We start from the raw sequence: 17,674 nt of genomic DNA, 5'->3' as shown, positions 1-17,674 counted from the left end.
AGCTCTCAAACTCAGTGGCTGACATCTGGCAAGCACTGAAGACCTGGAAACAGGCTCCCAGGATAGGAAGTATCACACGATATCAGTTCTAGCTGCCAGCTTCACTTCTCTTGCCCATGATAAAAAGTATTGTTTCAGCTACTCCGGTGGGTACAGTCAAGTGGAGAGAACTTCTGTAGGGTAAAGGATACTCATGTGAGAACTCCTCTGGCCATTGCTACTCATATTGAAACGTCTCGGAGCAGTGTTAATCAGAGAGCGCTTAACTCCAAGCAGTGCTGGAAAGTCTGCAGCCCTGTATGAGCAAAAATAATTTTGTGGGTTATTATTTTATTTTACAAAAAGCTAAGACAGAAGGAGGCATTTCTAGGCACCTGATTTAGACAACTTTGAAATCTAATCTGTCTTAACCTGAACTCTCAGAACTATTAATTCAAGCCAAACTGTGCCATATAATTATGTTGGCTATTCCCTGTGGTGCAACATTGTCTGCTAAAGACACTGATCACGTGAGCATAGCACTTTCAAGCAATTATGACCTGTATTGAAAATTATTGAAGCTTAACTAATTATCTAGCGAAAATTCAAAAGGAGAAAGCTCCTCCTCCAACTCTACATTCCCCTCCTTCCTAGTGAAATTATGGGTGCTTTAATCAATGGGAGTTTTGCTAGTGATTTCTGCAAATCCAGAGAACAATCATGAGTATTTATTGCCTTCTTCCACTTTTCATTTGGCTGATAAATTATATTTTGCAGTAATTCTTGGATAAGACAATGAAGTATTTATTGCCTTCTTCCACTTTTCATTTGGCTGATAAATTATATTTTGCGGTAATTCTTGGATAAGACAATGAAAACTTTGGTTTCCATTTCCTCTACAAGTGCCATGGGAAGTTTTTCTGTGTAAATATTACATATCTCAGCATTTGTGGGGCTGATGTTGATGCCTTCTTTTGAATTTCAAAGCAGGTGATAAAACTTAAGGGTGGCCTTTTTGTTCTCCTGATTCCAGGTAGAGTGAAAGTCAGGTGGCATTTCCAGTCATTGTCTTGTATATTGGAGTCTAACATGTGCATGTTTTTCTTCTCTACACTTGTGTGCATGAAATAAATGTGATTTAGAAATGATCAGGTGGACAAAAAAAATTGCATTGGAGATTTTTCTTGCAAAGAAAATTGGGATAATTTTCTTTCAATTCTCTTGGTTTGTCATGGGCAGTGACTACAGTACACTAATTATACATTGAATATTCCTCCTCTTGTTTCAGCAAAAAATAAGGTTTCATGTCATCTTTAAACACTCAGCGTCAGTGTTTGAGAGACAAATGGAAGATTTTTTTTTCCATAAATACTTGAAAATCAAATGATTATTTTAATTTGCCTGGTCACAACTCCTTTGTACTCAACTGGCTGTACAGATATGAAGATTTAAACCTTTTGAGCAGACTACTGACCATAACTATGTTTCAGATTGTGTGTTCAGCTGTATTTTTTAGAATTTGAATCTGTATTGAACCATTAGGGAAAATAGTTGTACTGTCGTAGTGTTGAAGTTTGAATATCAAGTAGCTGAAAGAAATAGTTTATCACTTTATTAATGATACAGAAGGAAAATTCTAAGTAATCTCAGTAATGAGTAACTTTAGAAAGAAATCCTTTTGTGAATGTTTTTAATGGAAAAAAGAAGGAAAATCAGAAAAATGAAGTTTAATTTTACCTGACTAAAATCTGTTTTTCCTTTCCTCAAAGGTTTTAAACACCTAACACAGGGTGACGTGTGCTGATAGAAGCTATTATTCTCTTGTGAAAGAAAACGAAACCATGTTCCCTACAGACACACACAGGCACTAATCATCTCCAAAGCAGTCGATAGTCGACTGTTTCATTTGCTCCCGTGCTGCCCCAGAAGGATTTCGAGTGCTGAGAGCCCCACTGAGTAATGGTGGTTCATGCACACAGTTCTCATTGTATTAACGGCTTTTCCCTCCATTTAGTTTTTGTATAATCCACTAGTGTTGCCCTGAATGGGGGCCTTATATCTGTTATACCTATACCTGCTATGTTGCATATCTCAGAGATATGCTGCAGCACTAGAGGTTTCTAAGCCAGTCCCTAGCATCTTGGCCAATTTGAAATGGAAGATTGGCATGCACTAATGGACTTTAGCTATAATAGAGTTTACAACTGGTTTAACAAAATTAATTTAGATTAAGAGATACCCATTCAGAGCTCTTAGTGTTTAAAAAACTTTATACAAGCTACTCTGTCACAGTGGCTTCTGCTCAATGCCAGGCTTCCCACAGGCACAGGGGTGAGCAGTGGGGTGTCAAGCTCCTCTCCGGAGCCAGCACCCTGTCGGCGCAGAGGCAGGGGTGACAGGGCGATGGCTGTAGAGGCAGGGACCTAGCTGCCTGCTGACCCCACTCCTGCGAAGCCGGGAGCTGTGGCCTCCTCATCCTGGCCTGGGGAGGGGATGTGACAGGTCTCTGTGCTGGGGGGCTCAGGGGAAAAGCAAGCACGTTCCTCCTCCTCCTCCAGGGAGGAGCTGGGGATGGGGGCATCCAGGAAAACAGCTTGCCTTTTAAAAGATGGATCTAGCTATGTGTTAGCATGGGAAATATGCCTAGCGGTGCAAAGCACTTGGTGATTTACTGCGCCAGAAGAGTCCTGGTGTGCTTATTTAACACATTTATTGGTGGTGGACTGCCTGCTCAGCTTGTTACATAAATGTTCTCTTGCATGCAGAGTGCATCAAGGTTGATCGAGGTCGTATAAGCAGTTTGATGTGAGTAGATGTGACCGGAGCTCATGTGACATTTCTTTCTGGGCCCCTGCCCCTTCTCTGCCCACTCCAACACATGGCAAAACAGATACTGCTTTCAAAAGGAAAATCCATCGCAGCAATGGGAACGTGCAGTGTCTCTGTTGTATTCCCAGACATGCTGCATCTGATGTCAATAAAGAAACCTGTAGGACATAATGTGGATAGTCAGAATTTCTTGCCTCTAGGAATTTTGATTTTATACAAAAAAGAACGTATAAAGAGGTCTGCAGCACATGTGCCTCGTACGCTACAAATCTAAGTTGGTAAAGGCTGAAGCGAAAGATATGGTGATTCACAGGCCTAATCTTGTTAGCATTTTAAATCAACCTGCTTATTTTGTATGGAGACTGCACTTCTTTTAAATAGCATCCTTTAAACTTGTTAGCATTTTTCTATCTCCTTTCCTGTGACTAAAGTATTTTTCATATCAGAAAAGCTCACAAGAGTGTTAAGTTCAACTTCTTTAAAGGCTAATAAGGCAAATGCATGTTTGCTTGGGTCTGGTGCCTATCAGGTCAGCTTCTGCACTACTGGGGGAATAGATTAGCATTGCTACAGTGACCCTAATTCTCCCAGCTCATTGGTAGCTGATTAGGTATGGTGTGTATAGCAAAAATTACCTTCTCCTTACTCCAATAAGAGATTTGAATCTGGGATCATTAGATAATACTATATGTACAGACCTACTGCAGCTCGAAATTGCTCTCCTCCCACATTTTAGTGACTGCACCTACACTGGCATCCCAGCTTACTGTAAGCCAACACTGTCTTGGCAGAAGATGATACCCTGCAATAGAGCTTCCCACCCCCTCTCTTCCCACCCTTGGATGTATGGATCTTATGTCTCAGGATGTGATGATATACTTTATCCAGAGTGGCAAATAAAGATTGTAGGAATGAAATGAAACAAGAATTAAGCAGCAGAATTAAATCACACAGATAATTGTTAAAAAACCAGAAATCTCCAGTGAAAAGTAAGAAAATGTATTTCACAAAAGCCACAGTTTGATCTCTCACTCTTGATCCTTAAGTGAGGGATGAAAAATGCCTCGGGAAATTAGCTTGGGAACTAAAATTCACAACTTTAGTGGATACTAAAAATCATGGACTCAATAGAAAAACTGGCTGGCGGTGTTCCTTCTACACCATATCCTCTATGAGGAGCTCACTGGTCTGTAGGCAGTAATTACTGTTTTCTGGTCTGACAGTGCCTAAAATATTATCATCACCTCTGTTTCTGCTAACATTCTCTTCTGCTCCCTTGGTACCAACTGTCCTTTTCCTCGAAAAGGACTAATTCAATTAAATTAAAATCAGAGCAATGATTCACGCTCTTGGTTTAGCTTGGAGATTTAGAACTGAAAAAGGGCTTACGTGCTGGAAAGCTTGTAATTTTTTTCCAGCTCTATCAATCAAAGTTGCCTTTATAAACATTGTCTTGTTTATATCCTTGGAGCATTGCAAGATACAACATTGCATTACAAATACAAAGCAACACTGGTGGTTCCAAAAAATGGTGTATGGAGTCTGAAATTACTGAGAACCCACTTCTGCTCTGAGTCTTGTTTCAGTAGCTTTATTTTTACTTAAAAACCAGAAAGTAGCTTGTATGTAGACCAGATATGGCAACTGGGAGGTTGCACAGGAGATAGCAGCATGTCTGACTTGTGGTGAATTAGCCTTAACTATTCAAAAACTCATGAGTGGCTTAACAAAAATCAATCATTGCTTTCTCTCTTCCTCCTCCTATCCTCCCTTGGCTTTGCTGGTTCCATTGTTTCTTGGCATCTGTTACTGTCAACGTCTGCCTGTGACTGGTACAGATAAGCTGGGCTGCTGGATCACAGGCAGGGAGCCATAGATAGGGGGTGAAGAACAGCTCTGCTATTGTCCATTTACTAGAAATTAATTGTGGTATAAAAGAATAAAAACTGCTCAGCAGCTTTATTGGTCAGTAATCTATATGATAGCTTTAATCTAAAGAAGATTCAGCAATTACAGTGAAATAATAATTTCTGATTGAAATCATCTGTATTTATAATTCTAAACCTTGTGCGAGGTTTGCCAAGTCCTTAATGGTAAAGAAATATGGTGTTAATGTCAAAATTATTGAAACTGCAAAAACGAAGTGGCAGACTAGCTAAGATCCTACACTGTATTCATTGAACCTTTCCCTGAACTGCAGAAACTGCATTTAGATGTATCAGATGATCTTCATGCTTTCTCCATTAAAGCTCCAAGATATATTCCATAGTCTTAGGTTATTTTCTTAATTTTTACTTTGTGGGAAAAAACCCCACAACATTAATTTGTTTAGTGCTGAGTTAAAGCCTGGAGGTAAAAATCCTGCTGTGGTTCATTAAGGGATTATTTTAGTTAGTATGTGTATGACAGTAAAGCTGAGAGGTGTGGTTCATAACTCAGCCCTTATCGGTCTGATGGCAACATCTGTACAAGTGAATGAAATGGGACAAGACTTGCTGGCTGGAGGGCAAATAGTGTGACTCAGCTGGCATTCCTGCAACCAAGCTCTCTAGCCCCCTTCCCAAAACTGGATGCCTTCATCCGCAGTGCTTATCAGGCATTATTCTTCTGCCATCTCCACCTTGGTGTGGCACATGAAAGTGGTAGCTGGCTTAGGCCAAAATTGTACCACAGAGTGTGTAAATGAACAGCACGCTTACAGGGTGATCATAGTGTGACCTCAAACCTGTGCCTTGGCCTCGTTTAGCCCACAGATGTAGGTGAACACTCCAGTTTTTCAACATCTCTCTTTTACTGGGGAGTCTAAAACTGGACACAGTACTCCAGATGTGGCCTCAAGAGTGATGAGCAGAATGGAGTGATCATGCTGGTTATGTGCATGCTAATGCAGTGCACTGTGTAATTACCGTAGGAATAGGTAACGCAGATTTTCTTCAAAGTCATTTTAATCAGAGAGTTAAAATGTAAGCTTCCTGCATGGAAGAGGTAGAAGAAGAAAATGATAAATGTAAATATTTTAGCTGATTTTCTGTGTGGGGAAAATGCAGTCATGTTAATGCATTCATATATTCTAAAAATAAATGCCAGCATTTTAATTTATTATCAGATACAGCAAAGTGGATGTCAGTGTAGTGAACAGCTACACAGTACTAAATGTTATTCATTCAGACATTGTTTAATTCTTGATACCTCTTTGAGTTGGTTAAATAGCATACTGGAAGTTAAAAAGAGAGCAGGTAATGTCATTGTTTTGCAAAAATCCACTTAAATGGGCCTTTTTTCCTTTTTCCTTTCTTTTCCTACTTCACGTGGGCACCAAAAAAAGCAAGTCATCCCGCATAAATGGATAGTCTAAAATGAATGAATGACTTGACTAAGCTCACACAATGAAGACATCATTGTTAAAAGCCTCGATAATTTGGCATCTTTATTTGTTAAGAACCTGACCTAACACAAATTGTATCTCAGGTCCAGGAAAACTAGGGTGCAGTTGCTGGAAGTTCAAGTGTGTAGCATTTGTCTAATCCATGATCAAAATGTCAGAAACTGATCTCACCAATATTGTTTTACCCATTATGTATTGACTTCAGCATTCCAATATGGGACCTATTTAGGCATTGATGCTTACAGATTGTATTTCATTGATTTTTCAAGCCTCCTATTCTTCAGAAAAATGTTCTTAAAATATGAAATAATCTTCCTGGGTAAGTAATAAATAATCTGATTCCTTGGGTCTTCTAAAGCAAACCTTGACAAAGAGAAAAATGACTCACTGGCAGCAGATGAGACTGTATGTCTAATATATCTCTGCTTTCTCTTTTTTTCTGTGATTAAGTTGTATGTAGACATCTTGAATATACAGTTTTCCATATAAAAAGCTGCTATTAAGGCCATGAAGAGATTTTCAGGGATTAGCAAGTGCTGTCTGGGACTTTCTGCATTACTTAATACACTGTCTCCCTATTTCAGTGCATTGACTACTTTCTTTTGTCTCTTTCCAGAGTTTCTCCACGAAAGCTGTCAGTGCTCCTGACTTGGTAAGAACAGTCAATTTTTTCCCATGTGATACTTACCCTATTGATTTTAACAGAAACACACTTTCACTGCACTTGCAGATATGCAGAATGTGTCTCAAGAGCAGTGAATTTGCTCAGTCTTGGCATCTTCATTCTTAAGAGCCTTTTCAAAATGTAAATTAGAGACCAAGCCTACAGAATCAGAAATTTTAGAGCACATGCTAATTGCAGAAATCTGAGATGGTTGCTATGAATGGTAGGTTGTCAGTCAGGCTTGCATTAATGGGAGCTCTGAGGATTTGTATCCCTAGCTTAGAGTAGCTCAAGAGGAAACACGAATCTTTTCTCTCACAGGGACAGCAGAACTAACTCCCAACTCTATCCTCTTGCCCCTGAAGGTCTTTTAATTATTGTGATCTTGTTAGCATAATTCAACAACTTTAAAAATTAATTCAATGCAGATCAGTTAGTCAGGAAGTGAAATGGTGTTTCTTACACTGCAAAATTACAACGTTACACAGTGATCTAAATTACCAGAAAGCTATGGGGCAATCCACGTGTTTTTAGGCTTTTTCAGATTGCAGTATTTCTGAATCAATAAATTCCCATAAAATCAGATTAACAAACCAAACCAAGAACACCTCAGAATCCTGTAGTAAGTGTTTGCTTTTTAAGCTCTAGGGTTATAAATAAATATATTTATATGGACGTGGGGGAGTTTACTGAGCAAGTAATAACTCTTCAGTTAAACAAAGTTCATCTTTTAGATAGATTAAGTATGTTCAGAAGGTCACATTTGAAAAGGTAATTTTTAGAGTTCACTAGAAATGAAAACATGATTGGATAGAAGAGCAAATGAGTTGAGAGACACGGTGCTCTAGTCAACGCTTGCAACAGGCACAGAAGTGGCTGGGCAGAGTTCATTGCTACCGTTGTATTCCTGTCCTGCAACATGGTTAAAGAAACCCAGGCTGTCATGTCTTTGAAGTGACAGGGCTTTCTGAAAGGTTGTCTGTCCATCCTGCAGGTGGAAGCGGCAGGAGCTGTGATGCTCCAGGGCTGGCTCTGGCTGAGGCAGTTCTGCATTCCCACAGGCCGCTTTCACAAGACAAGCTCGCAGCCTCGCTTACAAGTTTTCAAGGCTGACTTGTGGTCTCAGCTATATTGCTTTGTTATCATGACAATGAGTTTTCAGGAACTGTCTATTGACATAAAGACAAACAGGCTATTCTTACCAGCTGATGGCAGAGTGGGAAGTTGAAGTGCAGCTGGTTTGGCTTTGCAAAGAAATGGAGGTGTGAAAATTTCTGAGAAAATTACAATAGTGGGCAACAGCAGGGGAAATTCAAGTCCTGATTCAGAGCAGACCACAGACTGCCAAAATGCTCTCAGCATCCTTGCCCTGGTCTTTTAGGAATTACATAACTAGGAATAAGATAAATCAGTCTGATTTAAATCATGCAGGGAAAGGCTCAAACTGAGAAGCAGGTTTGGGGGTTCTGTTCTCTGGCTCTGTTGGATTATAATAAACATTTCTACTAAATTTATTTCTTAAGCCTGCCTCTTGTAAAGAAGACAAAGAGCACAGTGGTTGGTAGCACAACAGACATCATGTGTTTGGAATGATGACATAAACAAGCTCTGGGAAACAACAGTACAAAACATCTACTGATGGAGGGAAGAAGGGGATGCCTCTCACATTCTGCAGATGTACAAAATAGTTTCACTGTTTTGTGCCAGAAGCAAATGTACCCGGAATGTCTTCACGGAGTTAGATCCTGCAACAGGAATTCTTTCCTTTACCAGCTCAGTAACTTACTTTGTGTAAGAGGGCAGAGTAAGGTCCTCCAAAACTAATTTGGCTAAACAGTAAGCCATATGAGTTGTGTCTGTATTGTGCCTAGCCCTGCCTGAGACCTCTGAGTACCAGCATGTGATTTTCCTTCACCATAGCAGTGGTACATGTGAGATTATGTGCCCTGGAGTGGGAGCTGGGGAAGCTACTAACGTGTGTGGAATTATGCAATACAGGAGAGAGAGGTCTAGAGGAGACATCTGCCATGCAGAGTAAGTGAGAGCAAGTGTAAACAGCAGCAGAGAGTATCAGAAAAATGTTGTGAGTGTATTTATGTTTCTGCCTTGTGAGACTGTCACTGCCAGCTGAGCTGCACAGTGGGGATGAAAATAGCCCGTGTATGTATGTATGGTGCAGCTGTATTTGGGACATCATCTTTAAATCAAACTGTCTTCTTACATCTAGAGAGAGTAGTTATGCAACCACTGCAGAGGTGGCAAGAGGCACAAGACAGTAAGTGCCTTCTGAAGAGGATAAAAGGTGAATTGATCTGGCAGACAGGAGCTCTTTGGGCTGATAAGAACAGTGGAAGAGGAGATCTTTTCAGCATCAGCATGAAAAATGTGTGCAGGAAAGGGAAATGAGAAGTTGGAAGAAACAGACAGCAGAACAGGGAGAAGGATGAGACCCAAGGCAAATTAGCTGGGGGTATAAATTAAGCCTGGAGAGATGGCCCAGTTTACAGTAGCAAAAAAAATAACACAGGAAAGGTGAAGCAGGGTGGAAGAAATCTGCTTTGGACGGGGCTGAGAAATGAGTAGGAAATTAGAAATAAGATTTAACATGGCTTGCATGTTGCTCTGTTTATGTGAGTATCTGGGCAGTGAACACTTCCACAATAGCCAGGATCTTATACACAGCAATAAATGCTATCACACCTACAGGTTGCTAATACAGAGGACACTGTGTGCTTTGACAAACAGCATCAGCAGCTCTTGCAGATAATTACCATGATTCTCCATTTCCAGGCATTGGTTATCTGGTGAGCGTGGTAAAGGTGACACTATAATGATTGGGCTTTTCATTCCCAGTCTTTGTAGTTTTGGGGGGTATGTTATCACGGAGGCTTTTCTGTGTAATGTGCATTGTTGTATCTTCTGAACTCCTTGCATTAGTAGTGGGTTAGGCAATAGGACTAGCAGTTATAGCATGCCTCACAGAATCCTCTCTCCAGGGAGACAACTGTGGCAGTGGAAGGGTTATTATAGATTTTTGTAACAAGACATTACTGGTTTTTGTAGAACAGAGCAAGGCTAAAGAAATTCATTGTCTTTTGGGGGGTTGTGATGCTCTGAATTTCCTGTGGAAGTTTATCCTTCCATTCTTGGACCAAGACCTGAGAGTTGTGTTTGCTACAAGAATCTCTTTTTGTATAAAATTCCTTTGTGTTAGAGGACTAAAGACCTTGCTTTTTCCTTCTGATCACAGTCACATTCTCGGTACTCCAGGGATTACTGGTGCTTCAATATTTTGAGCAAACTGGTGCCACTCTGGGGATGGGCAATAACCTACTACCAGAATCATCTACTCTTGCATCCCTGTCTGGAAATCTGTAGTAATTCAGGGACTGATGCAACCACTCAGGTTCTTTTATTCAGCCTGTAACAAACACAATTCTCTTTTGCTGATCAAATTGCTCCCAGGGATGTCTGGACAACCATGAGACAGATTTCTTCCCTGTGCGTGGAGTTACTCCTGTGTAAATATTTAAGCAGTTCTTCATTTACCTGATCACATGTGTTTGTTGTACATTTTGAGCTGGCATTTTAATTTATCCATGTACTAACCATGCACCCAAACTCTAATCACTGTCAGCACCGTGAGTTCACATTCAGATGTTTTCTAGTCTGTTACCCTTATCGTACTTACACTTTAATGGATAAGATAAGCCACACTAAAGGTATCTTGTGTAAACTTCTGATAGTTCTTTGATGGTCTACAGGCATCCTGATCATTAGTCCATTACCTATCTGCTTATCAGTTAACAATCTCAAGCCATTCAGTTGCACAGCTTTGATAATTCTAAATACAAGCTTCCTGTGCTTTGGATTTACTTTGCATTACTGTAACAAGCAGTTGTAAACCCCAGTCTTCATCCTTGAGCTGGGACCAAGCCACAGAATCCTAAAGGTGAGGACAGACACCTAATCAGTGTTTGGAAAGTGGGACAGTGAGAGTGGAGGACAGATTCTGTCTGTTCACATCAGAAACTTGGTCGGGGAGATAAACTGAATGTACCAACTGGATTTCCAAAATGGATGCTGCATTAATTCTGTAATCTAGATGAGCTCTGATGAAGGCATGAGCTACAGAGGCAGTTTCATCCCTTATTGGGCTGGAAGAGAATTTTATAGCTGACCGGGACAGTAGCAAGTGTAACCTGTGGTGCTGTTGTGTGAAAACCTGCATTAGCTCTGATTAGCTGTGGCTGCAGGAGTGCTCTGAGACCACTGAAATGGCCAGTTGTGGATGCAAGTGTGAATTGCAACCAAAGAAACTTAAACTGTTTTGCACATTTTTAAAAAATACTTTTCTCTGCCTGCATCACCCACACCCTTCCTCAATTTCAGCGTCAATATGAAGATCTTGCTGTTCATGATCTAAATCAGGCAGTGGGTCATATGAGAGGCAGGGGTATAGTCATATGCCAGGGACCAGTGCAACTGAAGAGGTAGTGTGCTGGACTGTTTTTCTTTTTCAGTTTAGAGGCTAAGAAGTGGTATATTTGGAGTGGCTTAATTCAGCTTATTTTGTGCATGCAGGAGGAAGACAAAATTTTCTTTTCGAACAAGGCATTGACTCTTTGAATCATAAAGAATCCTATTTGCTTAAATATCTCTTCTACAAGCCAGGAAAAGCACAGATCACAAACCTAAGTTCAGTAGAAAAGAAGTCCTTCAAGTTATTTAGCACTTGTTGATGAATGATTTCTGGAAATGTAGATTGTTGATTATCCAACAGTCCAGGTTGTTTTGGAGGTTGGTTTGTTGTTTTTTTTCCACACACATATTTTTTTCAATAAAGTTTAACAATTCTTTTTCTGATGCCTTATTTTGCTATAGGCTTTGGATATTTATGACAGATTTTAAGCACTCTGGAGAGTTTCTTAGCATATAATTCATCAGCTGTAGTAAACTTCAGAAAGAGGTATTTGTCATGTACTTACACCTTCTTGCTAGCCTGTCAAGTAGCCCTGTCTGAATCACAAAAAAAAAATCAGCCCTTATAATACATTTTAAATGTTATCAGGTTTCAACAAACTGTATACAAATAATTGGGTTTATTTCTTTATTAAAGGAATCTAGAACACTTAATGGGTTTTGGCTGAAAAATACATTCCCAGAGACCCTTTTCTACCAGTGACAGTAGAAAAGGGGATGTTAGAGCAAGCAGGATAAAAATGTTTTCCAAGGAAGTAGTAGAAATTATTTACTCAAATAAGAGTTAAAATTTCTGGTGATTATAGTTCAGCTGATATGAAATAAATGTGCTTTGACATACTAATTCTCCATAGGGTCACAGTCATCTTTGTAACACATACATTGTCATTTACTTAAACTCAGTTCAGCTGCTAGTGGCATTACTAACCTTCTAACAACATTACGCCAGATGTCTAGTTTCAGAATAGAGATGTTTTGACACACAGGTTCCCTCTTACACATCCTGTGGATGGAAGGAATAAAGCCTTGCAGGCAAGAAACTGAGCTGAGCTGTGGAAAGGTGTCTGAGTTCACCTCCTGTAGCTGCTACAGGCTTCCTCTATAGCCACAAGCAAGTTGTTCTGTCAAAAACCACAAGTCTACACCTCACAATCCCTTTTTCCCCAGGGAGTCTCGCTGCCTTCAGTGACGTGATGGCATAGCGCATAGATCTGCTTTTGGATGTGCACAAACAGGAGACTTTCTGCTCAGTCTGTTGAAACTCACAGCCTTGGGTTAATCCTCATAGCACCTCAGTAGTAAAGCATTGTACAAGAAACAATCCTGACCTTTAAAGAGGTTTCAGAAAGGAGTGGGAGGGAAGCACAGAGTTACAAAGAAGTGGCTTATTTTAGCTCATCTACCAGGTCAGCAATAGGGAGAGGAATAAAACTCTAGTCTGTGATGCCTGCTGTTACCGATCCCACTTTATTAGCCTTCCAGTTAATGCATGTTTTTTGTTCCCTCCCATTTGAATTGTCATATACACATTTGGTTTTTATCTAGATGACTGCTTTTATAAATTGTCCTTAAACAGAATTTTACTTTTTGCAGCTGCTCACTGGTGTATCATTGATAGACAGACAAATAAATACAGTATAGGAGAAAAGACCTGTGGTGGCTTTCTAGTGGGAAATCAAACTTCACAAATATAGCAGGGTACTGGAGTCAATGAGTGTATGAAAAAGAATTATTTGGTTAGTTCAGCATACTTTATTTCCAAAAGTCCTTAGATATGTTCCTGCCTTAGCAGAGGCTCTTTAAGGAGCAAAACAGTTAAATGACTGATTAAAAGGTACGAATCAAAAAGTTACAAAGAAATGGTCAATTTTCATGATGGAGCAGTAACTATAGCCTGGTTTTATTACCTGCGGGCTCAGGCAATGATTATGTCAGTCACACCAATTACAAGTGTCTCAAAGACAAACCAAAAGGAGTAGGACATCCCACTGGGCACAATGAACCCATTGATCTCAGGCTTGGTCATTGCTCTTGGGATAGTTTGGGATAGTTAGGAGAGAGCAAATGCTCTCTCGCCTTACCAAAGGAATGGCCTACTGAATGGCGCTTTAGAGCTGGACCTCTGGGTCATTAGATGTGTAGTGGGCTAGAGAAACATCTCTATGAGGAAAATTAGTTCAACTCATTTTTCTCTTCAGGCTGGAAACAAAAAAACAGAGTGAGGGTGTAACAGAAATCTATGGAGTTATGAATGTCATGCGGAGGTGGGATAGACAACCATGATTTAGTGTCCAGTGAAATTACCAGGTATCAAGACAGGAAAATAAGCAAGACTGAGTACTTTATTATACATTCTTATAATTCAATTATAGAACTAGTCATCACACAGACACTGTAGCAGCCACAAATGTAAAGGGCTTTAGAGAGTAAGTGGACAAAGTCAGAGAAGAAGGTTCATCAAGTATTACTAAGTACAAAGACACTTAAATAACTTTGGCTTTGGAAGTCCCTAAGCAAAGATTGCTAAAAGCTGGAGAGATCAATGAAAAACTATGGTAAACTTGCTCTGATCTTTACTTTTTCCTAAGTCCCCAGCAGTGGCTACTCTAGGAGTCTAGAGGCTGGCTAGGCAGACCTTCGGTTTGAACCTGTGTGTCTGTTTCTGCACTCTTATGGTGACTGTTGACTCAGGCCATTGGTCTTCTGGTTGGTTTTGGTTTTATGCGTGTATTCATTGAAGGCTGCTGGAGACAGAGATGTCTCTTGCTCTGTGGACGTCTAATGGAAAGGGATGGGCCCCTGATTGCTCCCCAGGGCTTCATATGCTACTTTCATGCACATTGTAATTAATAGTTACGTAAAAGCCAATTTAAAATGTGCACAGTAAACACAGAATCTAGTTTGACATGCTCATCCCACAGCTAGAGACCTGCTGTTACTTCCATGGGAACCTGCCACGTTTTTTTCTTTCTCTAACTTTTCCACCTTCAAGGCTCTCACCTTAGAGCCACACAGTTCTTCGTTGCCCACAAAAGTAAGTACTGACTAGCACAAGGCACCCTGACTGCAAGCTTCTTCCTTCCAAACCTCTCTCGGAGCATGTTTCTTTCAGCATCCTGGAGATACAAGCCTCACACATGCCATCCAGGAAGAGAGAAGATTCTTCCCAGCACAGAACCATTCCCTGGCTCTCCCAGGGGTGCATTCTCTGTTTATTTCTTGCTAGCTCCCCCAATTCAGGAACATCCCTGCAGCTTTCCTGTATAACGTGGAGCACCCTTTGTAGTGAATAAGAGCTAAAGCTGAACTCACATCCAGAAAGAGTTTGAATCACTTGGTAGCAGAACATCAGCACTCAACCCCGAAGTGATTTTTTCCCCGTATTCTGAGTAGGCTCCAGATCAAATATTAGCATCAATTTAAAAAATAAACACTTTTTAATGTGTGAGATCAGGTTTCTTTTGGTACCTCAGTGACGGTACCAGCCAGGCCATATTCTGAAATTCACAATGGCGTCAATGAGGGCTGTTGACTGGAAAGATATGTAGATTAGAAAAATGGAACTATTTTTTAGATTCTGATTTTGGTTTTTTTGCCCTTAGTACTGTATTTTTAAGTATACATTTCTGGGCAAAATTAGATTAATTTCCCTTTAGTTTATACTGTATTGGCTTTCAACAAAATCCGGGTTGCAAATATTTTAAATGAAGTTGTATTTAGAAAGGTATGTGTTGTGGCTTTTAAAGTTCATTTGAACATCTGTCTTATTAATTATTTTTGTAAAATTTTGGGTTTTGCAGAGTATAAAGTTTGGTGAATGGGTGGGTAGACTGTGACTCAGTTGTATTTTTAAATAATGTTTCTCTTGTGGATTTAACTTGAAGCTCTGTTTGGTGCTTCACTTAAGCAGAATCTAAGGCAACACGGGTCCGGCTGAGTGGAGTTGTCACGCATGCCCTGCTGGAAGTGGGATGTGAAAGATGTCTGGAGACCTCTGACAGCAACCATGAATGTCTCACCTGATAATTCTTAAAAGGACCACCAGATAGGAAATACACACATAGAGCCCTGACAGTGAATTTTGCTAGTTAAAAATGATGCATCGTTTAGAAACAAGGCTAGGGACTGCTGCTTATAACTCCCAAGGCAATGTTTTGTTTGGGTAGCTGGGGAGTGATGTAATGTTGCTGAGATTGGCTAGAATAGAATGCATTCCTTGTAAATGCTGTGTGGTTGTTACTCTTTAAGAGGTGAGTCTACAAGAGGATAGTGTCTGTCTTAACAATGGACAATCTGAGGATAAAAAGAAAAAACAGAACCTCTTGAGCATCTCAGGGTCTGTCGATCAGAGATTTTGTAATGTGTTCTTCTCCCTTGAAGGTGGTGTCCCTGAGCCTGACCAAAAGCACATTCCTATTGCCAGAGGATGTCCCTCTGTCTTCAGCAAGGTTTGGATCAAATCCCTCTCATATAAGTTGATCATTCCTTCAAAATCAGAACCACTGGCTCTGAGAAGTGCCTTGCCAAATACTTCATTAAGGACTTCTCTTAAATTTGCTGGGCCAGTAGCCCAGAATTTGTGACTTCTGCCACTTTTCATTCCATCACCTTTCTTCATGTTTCCTTAGTTACTATATAGAAGAAAATTCACAGCAATATTGTGGTGGAATGGGAGGAAAGGAGGATTTCCTAGAAACCTTGTCTTCTTTATGACAGTAAAGTAGAATATAGTTGGCATGGCATATTTCTTGAATCATAACTTTAATGTTTGTTTTACTCATGGCATAACTTCCAGCTGCTGCTGATACATATGATTACTGAATGAATTGTGCATTAATCCTGCATTACTCTGAGCCAACTGTAACCAAGCATTTTCTGTCAGACCACCAGAAGGAGCTATTGAATTCAAAAAGCCTTTCCTTCAAAGCAGGAATTCCTGGTACAGAGGGGCAAGCAGCAGGATAATGGAGCAGGCACACTGTCTTCCTTGCAAAGTCCAGCTCTGAGCTGCAGAGCAAATTCTCATTTAGAGTCTGCGTCTTTTTCTGATCCACTGTATTGAGGTAATCCAAACTGACTTTACAGGGTTTAAGATGCTTCAGGAAGAGATTTCAGGCACCATTCCTTAAACATATACTAACAAATACTAACCAAATCCAAAGAGATGGGGAATTCATTGAGGCAAGTTTAACCATATATTTTCAAAGCACAGGGAACGTGGAAGCTGCCATTTTCCATTAGGTCAGCTGGGAGATGTTAGGCTAACAGACCTGCAAAACACTTGAGACAGATAATGGCAATGTCCATAAGGATAAATGAAACCTGAAATTCCACTTACCCAAGCTGACTGGCAATCAAAATGCACCAGTCACCTGTTATGTGTTTTCTGAGGTGATATGAAGATATGCAATTATTTGTTGTCAGCCCAATACAGGTGTCTCATGATCAGATTCATAAAATGAGGTATTAGGATTTATAAACAGGCTTCCCTCTATGAGCTTTGTCCTTTATATTTGACAAAAAAAACCCTCACACCAACAGAAAGCAGATTATGTTGCTTCTGCCTGTTTTCTGTTTACACCTTCTTTCATCTGACAGCAGCCTGAAAATTTGTGATGGTGGTTTGTGGGTGGTGCATTCTGTGAGAGTGTGTGTGGCTTTGAATCAGTGTTTGGGACAAGACCTTAATTAAGTCTGCCCACTGCTATTCACAGCTTGCTTTGCTATAGTAATATTGACTTCGGAGGAGAGTCACACTGCTTGTCTGTAAGACACTATCAAGATGCAATCCTACATATATTTAACAGAATAAACCCCATGTCTATCTAGGGGAGGAGCAGGTACTAGCACAAAACATCAGTGTCTCAGTTAACCTTTGTTGTATGCTGACAGGAACTCTGGCTCTCTGGATGGATCTCAAAAACCATGCCTACAATTGTTGCTGTGTTGGGATGTTTTTCTGGATCTGCTCATTTCTTTGGGAAGGAAGAAAAGTGTGGGGTGTCATGGAAGAACAGGATGCATGCTGACACATACCAGTTGTAGGCAAAGAAGAGGGAAGTAATGATCAATAGTGGGTGTTTCTGAGTATGTCATACAACAGCATTTGTCACTAAGATCCCAGTTGTGATGTCCTATACAATTTGCTAAGTCGGTGTATTCAGCATATTAAAAGAATGTTTGTTTTAAACATATGTATTATGCATGCCTTTGGATTAACAGGAGGAGAAAAGCTGTCTGAAGAATAATTTTTTGAAATACTTTTAGGTAATAGTTCAGGCTGACTGATCTCAGCACTGGCTTTTCTTAATGTTAAGTTTCTTAATTTATAATGC

Source organism: Harpia harpyja, chromosome 17, assembly GCF_026419915.1.
Source record: "Harpia harpyja isolate bHarHar1 chromosome 17, bHarHar1 primary haplotype, whole genome shotgun sequence".
Lineage (NCBI taxonomy): Eukaryota > Metazoa > Chordata > Aves > Accipitriformes > Accipitridae > Harpia > Harpia harpyja.
This window is presented reverse-complemented; position numbering follows the sequence as displayed.